General features: G+C 43.7%; 1 non-coding gene and 3 pseudogenes across 1 annotated transcript in view; all 4 read right to left on the bottom strand.

Moving 5' to 3' along the window:
• Positions 1-5,395: 5,395 nt before the first annotated feature.
• On the bottom strand, positions 5,396-5,515 carry LOC141269715 (5S ribosomal RNA; annotated as a pseudogene).
• Positions 5,516-6,136: 621 nt separating this feature from the next.
• LOC141268180 (5S ribosomal RNA) lies at positions 6,137-6,255 on the bottom strand (annotated as a pseudogene).
• A 942-nt stretch (positions 6,256-7,197) lies between these two features.
• On the bottom strand, positions 7,198-7,317 carry LOC141267910 (5S ribosomal RNA; annotated as a pseudogene).
• Positions 7,318-7,938: 621 nt separating this feature from the next.
• LOC141266946 (5S ribosomal RNA) overlaps positions 7,939-8,038 on the bottom strand; it is a 119-nt gene continuing 19 nt past the window's right edge. Inside the window, exon 1 of the ribosomal RNA XR_012320965.1 lies at positions 7,939-8,038. This exon is cut by the window's right edge and continues 19 nt beyond it. This is a non-coding gene — a ribosomal RNA (5S ribosomal RNA).

Raw genomic sequence — 8,038 nt, 5'->3', positions numbered from 1 at the left:
ATTCTAGGTTCTTCAAAGTAGCCACCTTTTGCTTTGATGACTGCTTTGCACACTCTTGGCATTCTCTTGATGAGCTTCAAGAGGTAGTCACCGGAAATGGTCTTCCGTCAATCTTGAAGGAGTTCCCAGAGATGCTAAGCACTTGTTGGCCCTTTTGCCTTCACTCTGCGGTCCAGCTCACCCCAAACCATCTCGATTGGGTTCAGGTCTGGTGACTGTGGAGGCCAGGTCATCTGGCCTAGCACCCCATCACTCTCCTTCTTGGTCAAATAGCCCTTACACAGCCTGGAGGTGTATTTGGGGTCATTGTCCTGTTGAAAAATAAATGATGGTCCAACTAAACGCAAACAGGATGGAATAGCATGCCGCTGCAAGATGCTGTGGTAGCCATGCTGGTTCAGTATGCCTTCAATTTTGATTAAATCCCCAACAGTGTCACCATCAAAGCACCCCAACACCATCACACCTCCTCCTCCATACTTCACGATGGGAACCAGGCATGTAGAGTCCATCCGTTCACCTTTTCTGCGTCGCACAAAGACACGGTGGTTGAAACCAAAGATCTCAAATTTGGACTCATCAGACCAAAGCACAGATTTCCACTGGTCTAATGTCCATTCCTTGTGTTCTTTAGCCCAAACAAGTCTCTTCTGCTTGTTGCCTGTCCTTAGCAGTGGTTTCCTAGCAGCTGTTTTACCATGAAGGCCTGCTGCACAAAGTCTCCTTTTAACAGTAGTTGAAGAGATATGTCTGCTGCTAGAACTCTGTGTGGCATTGACCTGGTCTCTAATCTGAGCTGCTGTTAACCTGCGATTTCTGAGGCTGGTGACTCGGATAAACTTATCCTCAGAAGCAGAGGAGACTCTTGGTCTTCCTTTCCTGGGGCGGTCCTCATGTGAGACAGTTTCTTTGTAGCGCTTGATGGTTTTTGCAACTGCACTTGGGGACACTTTCAAAGTTTGCCCAATTTTTCAGATTGACTGACCTTAATTTCTTAAAGTAATGATGGCCACTCGTTTTTCTTTACTTAGCTGATTTTTTCTAGCCATAATACAAATTCTAACAGTCTATTCAGTAGGACTATCAGCTGTGTATCCACCAGACTTCTGCACAACACAATTGAAGGTCCCAACCCCATTTATAAGGCAAGAAATCCCACTTATTAAACCTGACAGGGCACACCTGTGAAGTGAAAACCATTTCCGGTGACTACCTCTTGAAGCTCATCAAGAAAATGCCAAGAGTGTGCAAAGCAGTCATCAATGCAAAAGGTGGCTACTTTGAAGAACCTAGAATAGAAGACATATTTACAGTTGCTTCACACTTTTTTTGTTAAGTATATAATTCCACATGTGTTAATTCATAGTTTTGAAGCCTTCAGTGTGAATGTACACTTTTCATAGTCATGAAAATACAGAAAAATCTTTAAATGAGAAGGTGTGTCCAAACTTTTGGTCTGTACTGTATATCTAAAACTTCATATGTGGAATGTTTGAGTTGAACAGATCTGTGAATGTCAGAGTGAAGGTGACAGATGAGTAAATCAGCAGCTGCTAAGTGTGATTGATGTGACAGAGGCCTCATATGTTTGTATGTTTGAAAAAAAAAATGTTTCTTTATGTGAAGGTACAAAAATATATTTAATTCTGAGGAAATTATAATACATAATTAGGTATTATCTACATATATATATTTCTATATTTCTTTAATAATTATTATTTCTTGATTTAACTAATAGTGAATAAGGGCAACCACACATCAAAATGGTTTACAAAGCAAATTTAAATTTAGAATCATTTTCCACATGATAATATTCTTGAATAACTATAATATTATTTTTAATGGTTACCTAAATAGGTACACACCTCTCTTTAGTCAAATCTATGCTACTCATCGATATGAAATTTATGCACAATATTTCTAGAAGAATAATTATTTTTAATTTGGTTCTGATATATACATAAATTTTATAAAATAATATTTTTGGTATTAAGGGGGAAAATGTGTTTTTGATCCTGATTACATAATCACTTTTGATCAATACTTATTTTCCACACATTTTAATAAAGAAGAAATAATAATAAGGTACTATGGTGTAATTAAGAAGGGTATTACATGCAAAGTTGCATAATTTAATATTTTTTGGTGGTACAAGGTTATGACAAATATGAAATCATCCAGATAATGGAGCTATAAGGGTATTTTTTATGGAGAATATAATTACTCTGCATTTGTCATTAAAATTTAAAGGCCTTATTTTTATTTTTATTCTTATTTTTACTCTTAATTTTATTTTTCATTTTTAAAATTTTATTCTTACTTTATACTTCTTATTTTTCTATTTTTTCATTTTTTAATTCTCATTTGATTTTATTTCAGTTCAATATCTCAATTGAGAAAACACATTAATTTTTAATAAAGTAATGTCTAATACAAGAGTATTGCTTCATTAAATATATATTGCTAAGGAAAAAAATGTTTACATTTTCTGAGTAAACACAACAATTCATTCATTCATTTATTCATTCATTCATTCATTCATTCATACATTCATATATTTATTCATTTTGGTTCAGGAGTATACATTCTTTGATATTATTGGTTTAATAAAGATATAAAAACTTGTTTTTTCAAAATACACTGACACCTATGGGTTGGAAAAGGTAATTACACCTATGACATAAAAATGTTCTATCATATGGAGAACTTGATTGATAATGAATTATTATCTATTATAGTTTATTATTCCAAGCATAATTTATTTTAATATTTTGATAATAATTAGATGGATATTACTGATTGCTATGGTACGCTGTGATATTATAGGTTAGGAAAAACTGCCAGATTTGGTATCAGATTAGGGAATGAAGACTTCAATCAAGACATCGCAATTATGAATTCTATCTTAATAAAGACTTTTAATTTTTATAAATCAAAGAGATTCTCAAAAGTTACAAGAAGAAGCAACTGATATCCGGACGTCTCAGAAGGTAACAGGTGTGAATGCTGAGTGTTATAATAGACTGTGTCCATTACATACAATACAATTCACACCACTGATCACCAGGACGGCACAGGACGATGATCCTATATGTACTGTGTTGTGTTAAAGTTTCATCACGTTCCAGTGGTTTCTTATCACCTGCAACGCTTCAATGAAAGCTGGTGAACAGGTAATACCTGGCATATGTGTCCTGTATATAAAGGACTGAGTACTGGTTATGGTGCTATATAAAGCAGGGAAGTGTCAAGTTAACCCTTGCTTTACTGACCAAAGACGTCACATCTGTTCCAAAAGTGACACGAGACCAGTGCGGACACACGGAAGATTCCAAAGACGATCCAACGTAAGTCCAGGTGACACTGCACAGATATTAAAGCTACATTTCATCCATGGACTTTGTTTTCTTATCAACTGACAAACATGATCTTTCTAATAAAGAGTACAGTTTATGGACTGAACAATAATGAACACAATTATGGACTGTACAATATCTACATGCTGTAATTTATTTCAAAGGAGTTTTCATCTAAAGACTGTGTTATAAAAGAACCAAGAAGAAGACGAGACGACGACCCGATGATATCAGATGATGACGATTGAACCCGCGATTGCTTCAATTTAGATATAGGGAAGTATAATTATACATATTAAATGAATATTAGTCACGGCATACCATAACATGAATTCACATCATTATATAACAATAATCCGATATTGATACTATTATTACTATTATTATTATTATGGAAATTTAATGATATTGCCAAGGAAGAAGGAAAGAAAAAATGATTGATGAATGTATCTTCTTTTGAAAAGTTTCAGTTAAAGTCCTTATATTCTCAAAAAAGGGGGAAATGTTAAATGGTTAATTATGGAAATTCATTTGGAATGTTAATCGATAATCATTTTTCTGAGTTCTATGCCTCAGCCATCGTGTCTAGTTGACATGCGCTATTTGTGTGTGTATGTTTGGTTCACTACCATATGTAGAACAGGTGTCCAAACGACTGGCTATAAAAGCCCATGGTACAGAAAGGGGGGGCTCTCTTGCTCTGCCCACCCCACAAGACACAGAATCTTCATGCTGAGAAGCAGATGACATGTAGGCCTGGACACATGCTGGACAAAGACATGATTTACCAGCCAGGATCCAAGGAAAGATGGGTGAATCTCAACAATTAAGCTAATTATGGACAAATGGACAATTACTTTATAACTAATTATTGTATGTACCTGCTGCAATCTGATCCTTTTTAATGGACAATCCAAGAATAAATAGATACATTTTTTTATAAGAATATCGTGATATTGATACTTTGAGAAGACCTTAGTAGAAAAAAAAAATACAGGAAGAGTATTATTTTACAGTCTCCCATCTAAGTACTAACCAGGCCTGACCCTGCTTAGCTTCTGAGATCAGATGAGATCGGGCATGTTAAGGGTGGTGTGGCCGTATGCAGAGACAAGCCTCTCACTTGCTGCTTTTCTACTTTGACGTGTGGCTGCCGGCTGCCCTTTCCAGTGCTCAGCAAGACCAGATCCTTTTGTGCTTTCCCTTCTCTTCAATTTTTTTGCTGGCTTCCTTAAATGGTCTTGTAGACACAACGCCCCACTCAGAGCCACTGAGCTCACTGATCGGCTGCAGCGCTGTCGACGGAACGTCAGCTTCACGGCCAATGCCACAGGCCGGGAGCAGAGGCGAGACTCACCGGTAGACCCAGGTAGGGTGAGCAGAGCGCGGTTAGTTGCTTTCTAATAGCCTGCAGCCGGGGATTAATTTTTAATGAAAGGGAACAATCCCTTTGACTGTCTGCAGCGCGCCACACCTAGGAAGCGCACTCTCACACACAAGCCAGCATGCACACGTGCTCGCACGTGACAACACCCCCTATCTGCCCCTACAACCTCTCCGTCACCATGCATCAGACTCTCCTGCCTGTTTTATGATTTCAGGGCCCTAGCAAGAATCAACCCCCCTCTCCACAATTCCTTCCGCACCTTCCTTGCACTGAGGTTAGCTCTTTGTCAGCCGTCTGGCTTGCTTACACAAGGTTCTTTGCAGAGAAACATGTTACTTCTGCTGGCCCTCGCTAGGCGGTCGGCATCCAAAACCTTCCCTGGGCACCTGCTGAAAGCCTGGCCCCTTCACGGCCCCGGGTGCTTTTAACGCCATCCTTTCCACACGGCGAGCTGCGGAGTCAATAAGCACTCCTAGCCGTTGCAAGGAGCTCGGTGTCAGGCCTGCATGAAGGCGGCGGGGTAGCGTACTTAGCTGCCAACTGGCTCAGAGGCCTTGGGGCTTCCATCATCTAATTTACTTAAGGTCGGTGTCCGGCAAGGCGCCGTTCCATGCTAGCCGAGCTGGGCAGTAGGGCAAAACGTCATCAAAATGGTGTAAAGCACCCGGTGTTCCCAGGAGGACTCCCATCCAAGTACTGTCTGAGCCCAGCCCTGCTTTGCTTCTGAGATCAGATGAGATCAGGCGTATCCAAGGTGGTATGGCCAGTAGATGCTGCTCAATCCGTCGCCCGGCCAGCCTTTCTCAGGATCGCTTGGTGGCGAGCAATCTGGCCGCGACAGGGCGGGCTCCGAAGGGTCCATGCAAAGGCTGTGCCGTCCCTACAGGTGTGGTTTGTTTAGCAGTGATTCACCCGCCGCATCAGGAGTCTTCAAAAATGGCTCGGCGCAGGGTCTCCTGCAGGCTAAACCCTTCATCACGGTAATGTGACAGAAAGAGCAAGCTGGACCCATAACTTGAGGGCGGAGCGAGACGTCCAGGGGTGAATGAAGGAAGAGGGTGAGATGGTTGCCAGTGACTTTGAGCTGCTCTTCAGGGGGGAGGGTCGTGTTGCCTGCAAAGGTCTTCTGCTTGGGGTTACCGGTGGTTGCCTCCAGCCACGCGGGAGACGCTGGTACTGGTGAAAAGGAGCAGAGTATTAAAAGTAAAGAAGCAACAATGCTGGAGGCCCACGGTGATCAGAAGGATGCTGGTATTTTGCAGAGATGAAATAGCGCAAGAGAGAAAGCAAATGAAAAAAAGAAAAGAGAATGAATGTGTGCACTTGTGAAAGGGAATGGAAATAAGGCATAGAAGAGAGTGCCCCCTGCTGGTGGAAGGAAGGAAAAAGCAAAAGCCTACAGCACCTGGTATTACCAGGTGGTCTCCCATCCAAGTACTAACCAGGCCCAACCCTGCTTAGCTCCCAAGATCAGACAATATCGGGCGTGTTCAGGGTGGTGTAGCCGTAGGCAGAGACCAGCCTCTCACTTGCTGCTTTTCTACTTTGACGTCTGGCTGCCGGCTGCCCTTCCCAGTGCTCAGCAAGACCAGGTCCTTTTGTGCTTTCCCTTTTCTTCAATTTTTTGCTGGCTTCCTTAAAAGGTCTTGTAGACTCAACGCCCCACTCAGAGCCGCTGAGCTCACTGATCGGCTGCAGCGCTGTCGACGGAACGTCAGCTTCACGGCCAATGCCACAGGGCGGGAGCAGAGTCGAGACTCACCGGTAGACCCGGGTAGGGTGAGTAGAGCGCGGTTAGTTGCTTTCTAATAGGCTGCAGCCGGGGATTAACTTTTAATGAAAGGGAACAATCCCTTTGACTGTCTGCAGTGCGCCACACCTAGGAAGCACACTCTCACACACAAGCCAGCATGCACACGTGCTCGCACGTGACAACACCCCCTATCTGCCCCTACAACCTATCCGTCACCATGCGTCAGACTCTCCTGCCTGTTTTATGATTTCAGGGCCCTAGCAGGAATCACCCCCCCCCTCCCCAATTCCTTCCGCACCTTCCTTGCCTTCCTTGCACTGAGGTTAGCTCTTTGTCAGCCGTCTGGCTTGGTTACACAAGCTTCTTTGCAGAGAACCATGTTACTTCTGCTGGCCCTCGCTAGGCGGCCGGCATCCAAAACCTTCCCTGGGCACCTTCTGAAAGCCTGGCCCCTTCAAGGCCCCAGGTTCTTTTAACGCCATCATTTCCACACGGCGAGCTGCGGAGTCAATAAGCACTCCTAGCCGTGGCAAGGAGCTCGGTGTCAGGTCTGCGTGAAGGGCGGCGGGGTAGCGTACTTAGCGGCCAACTGGCTCAGAGGCCTTGGGGCTTCCATCATCTAAGTTACTTAAAGTCGGTGTCTGGCAAGGCATCTTTCCATGATAGTCGAGATGGGCAGTAGGGCAAAACTTCATCAAAATGGTCTACAGCACTGAGTGTTCCCAGGAGGTCTCCAATCCAAGTACTGTCCGAGCCCAGCCCTGCTTTGCTTCCGAGATCAGACGAGATCGGGCGTATCCAAGGTGGTATGGCCAGTAGACGCTGCTTGATCCATCGCCTGGCCAGCCTTTCTCAGGATCGCTTGGTGGCGAGCAATCTGGCCGTGACGGGGCGGGCTCCGAAGGGTCCATGCAAAGGCTGTGCCGTCCCTACAGGTGTGGTTTGTTTAGCAGTGATTCACCCGCCGCATCAGGTGTCTTCAAAAATGTCTCGGCGCAGGGTCTCCTGCAGGCTAAACCCTTCATCGCGGTAATGTGACAGAAAGAGCAAGCTGGACCCGTAACTTGGGGGCGGAGCGAGACGTCCAGGGGTGAATGAAGGAAGAGGGTGAGATGGTTGCCAGTGACTTTGAGCTGTTCTTCAGGGGGGAGGGTCGTGTTGCCTGCAAAGGTCTTCTGCTTGGGGTTACCGGTGGTTGCCTCCAGCCAAGCGGGAGACGCTGGTCCTGGTGAAAAGGAGCCTAGTGTTAAAAGTAAAGAAGCAACAATGCTGGAGGCCCACGGTGATCAGAAGGATGCTGGTATTTTGCAGAGATGAAATAGCGCAAGAGAGAAAGCAAATGAAAAAAAGAAAAGAGAATGAATGTGTGCACTTGTGAAAGGGAATGGAAAAAAGGCATAGAAGAGAGTGCCCCCTGCTGGTGGAAGGAAGGAAAAAGCAAAAGCCTACAGCACCTGGTATTCCCAGGCGGAATCCCATCCAAGTACTAACCAGGCCTGACCCTGCTTAGCTTCCAAGATCAGACAAGATCGGGTGTGTTCA

The sequence above is a fragment of the Phyllobates terribilis genome, unplaced genomic scaffold (genome assembly GCF_046119375.1).
Source record: "Phyllobates terribilis strain yellow unplaced genomic scaffold, ASM4611937v1 Scaffold_4__5_contigs__length_816908805, whole genome shotgun sequence".
NCBI lineage: Eukaryota > Metazoa > Chordata > Amphibia > Anura > Dendrobatidae > Phyllobates > Phyllobates terribilis.
The sequence above is the reverse complement of the archived record's forward strand: the minus strand, read 5'-3'. Positions and strand labels throughout refer to the sequence as shown.